This window comes from Triticum urartu, unplaced genomic scaffold (genome assembly GCF_003073215.2).
Source record: "Triticum urartu cultivar G1812 unplaced genomic scaffold, Tu2.1 TuUngrouped_contig_8885, whole genome shotgun sequence".
NCBI classification, from domain to species: Eukaryota; Viridiplantae; Streptophyta; class Magnoliopsida; order Poales; family Poaceae; genus Triticum; species Triticum urartu.
In genome coordinates, this window is record NW_024119877.1 from 1 (window position 1) to 2,857 (window position 2,857).

At 40.5% G+C, this 2,857-nt stretch overlaps 1 non-coding gene across 1 annotated transcript; it reads left to right on the forward strand.

Moving 5' to 3' along the window:
* The first annotated feature begins 2,552 nt into the window (after positions 1–2,552).
* On the forward strand, positions 2,553–2,634 carry TRNAS-CGA. Its single transcript has one exon. It is a non-coding gene; the product is annotated as a tRNA-Ser (tRNA).
* Positions 2,635–2,857: the final 223 nt, after the last annotated feature.

The window sequence follows — 2,857 nt, forward strand, 5'->3', positions numbered from 1 at the left end:
TTGTTTATACCTTTTTATTTTTAATAATGTTAATAACATTAATTACCTTAGGTAGTTTAAAGGGTGCTTTTGTCCTGAATGCAAATGATATGCACATAAAGCTAATGTTTATCTGAACATTTTGATATCTTATTTGCATTTTTCTGAGTTCATATGAATTAGTTATGAATTTTCAAAGTTTTGTTCAAACAGTCAAAGGGCATTCGAGGGACCTCGACGGAAAAAGTAAGGGCAAAACTGAGCAAGCTCGAAAAGTAAGGGCAAAACCCGTGGGTAGGAACCAACTAGGGGTAAAAATGCAATTGTCCCTTTTCTGAATACGTGTTAAATATTTTTCAAATACACATTGAAGTATATTTTTAATCTATGAAAACATTTCTTAATATTGTATAGACATTTTTTAAAATGTCAAAAACATATTTTGGTAAAGCATGTTAAAATATAACATAATTATGTTTTAATTACAGGAACTTATTTTTGCATTTTAAAATGTCATGTATATTTTTCTGAAACGCGTGAACGTTTTTAAAATGTCATGAACATTTTTTGCATACATTTTTGACATTACACTAACAACATTTTTTACACTGTGTTAACATTTTTCAAATTTGCGGTGAATATTTTTCAAATACTTAAGTACATTAAGCTTTTTGGAATATATGTAATTATAAAATTTTTTGTAAATGAAAAAAATGAATAATAACTGGTGTACGTGTACCTGCGTGATTATGGGCTGGCCCATTCAGGGAGTCCATGTAAAACCTCAACTAAACCTTCCCGACACCCTCTAGGATTGATTCTTCCCTAGGGCGGACATTGTCATCAATGTTGTTGTTTGAACACCCATGGGCAAGCACTCGAACAACCATGACACACTTTATCAGCGGGCTTGCACTTATCTCTCCCGATGCACTCCTCCTCAGTTTAAACCATTGATGATGCTCCTCAACAACTTTTGCAATGGTGAGAAAGAGAATTCGGTACATCCGAAATAGTATGCGAAAATACTTCTCAGACTAGGTTAATGGGTGCAAAGTAATCCTTTATAAGCTTGTCATGACCTTCTGCTCTATACTGATTGATGTACAAGTGGGCGAACTATGATCCTAGTCTTGGTCACTAGAAGTCCTTGTGAACGATTACGTCAATGGCCATTTCAAAATCATAATCGTCTTCTCCTCCTTCTCTGACAAAGAGTCATCGAAGAACATCTCCCTTAACCTCTTCATCTAAACTATGGAATATTCAACATTGAAATTTGATTGGAAAAACAATAAAACACAATGAAAAGGCCAAAAAAATGCACCTAGGCAATTCATCGAACACTTTACGAGCGGAGAAGGTGACAGACACAACCGGCGGCTTTGAGGTGACGGCGAGGTTGCGGGTGGATGATGGGTGCTGGGGGATGGCCTGCGGGCTCAGAGGAAGAGGAGTCGCCTCCAAGCCATGCTCGCCCGTCGCCGATCAAGCTCGTCTCAACCGAACTCTGATTTTTAGAATTTCCCAGCGTGGCTGCAATTTCGGCGCCGCCTAGCTCATCCACATGTGTTGTACACCATCTCGGTGGTCTGCCGGTTCTGATTTGGATGAAACAAAGCTTGGCAGTGTCATTTTCGTCCTCGAGAGCACGACGGCAAAGATATGGTCCGATTCTGGTAGCGGTGTCGTAGCGGAGCTAATCTAACTTGGCCCGGGAGGTCCGCGAGCGTGCTCGGTGGACGCTAGGGGGAAGAAATCAGCGTAGACAACAACGAGGTGGAGGGTGTCGAGCGATATGGAGGTGCCACACAAGAGGGTTTTTTCCTGAGAAGTTGTTTCAACCGCTCAAATTTGAAGTACCGACGACAAACCACCTAATTTTTTTTGAGGAGTTAAACCGGCCGAGGGTTCGGCTAGGTGCGGCTTAACTCATCAAAAGGGCATATTTTGAGGAGTTAGCACTTTTGAGGGTTCGTCTGGAGATGCTCTAACACCGCATCACAAACTTATTCTCTACACGACAACTTACTGGCATCACATCTTTAGACCCAGGGATTTAACCAAAAGTAACCTAGAACCAGCCGACAGAAAACAACCATTTTACCATAACTATTCAATCAAATCCCGCAATTTCCGCTCTAATATGTCATTGCCTCATGGTAAGCGGATGACATAGATCAAGGTACACATAGCCATTGACAGTAATAGGACGAGGAACAATGTCTAGGAGCATGGAAACATCAAGTTGAGTAGATGGGTGCGATTAATTAAAAAAAATCTAGCCGAGCGTAATGTAAACTTGTGGCACAGTGTAGATTGAAGGGTGAAATACATCTTATGAATGCATATTTCGAGCTTTTCTTTGCCTTGCTCATGGCAAAAATAGAGCTTTATTCCGCAAAAAAGAGAGAGGCAAAAATAGAGCTTTTCATTGAAGAGGGAGGGCAAGGAAAAGTGCAGGCCCGGTTTTGCTTTGGGCCGGGAACGAGAAGACCTTGCCACTGCACTAATGCAATGATAGGGTACAATTTCTCTAATATTTACTTACTTTTTAAACTGTTTTCAGAGCAGTCGATATGTCCGAGTGGTTAAGGAGACAGACTCGAAATCTGTTGGGCTTTGCCTGCGCAGGTTCGAATCCTGCTGTCGACGGTTTTTTCCTTTGTTGAACATTTGTTGTCAACTGCCCCATTCGTTAGAGATTTGAGGAAATATTTTTACATGCTGCGATAATATTTTGTTGACGCAATCTTTGCATAATTGAAACTATGTTCATGAAATGAACAGTGTGTTGCCTCAGTTAATTTGCTCTGAAAACTGGTGTGAAATACAGGGCATCAGCTTCCTGAACTTTGACTACCACCATTGCCCCTCA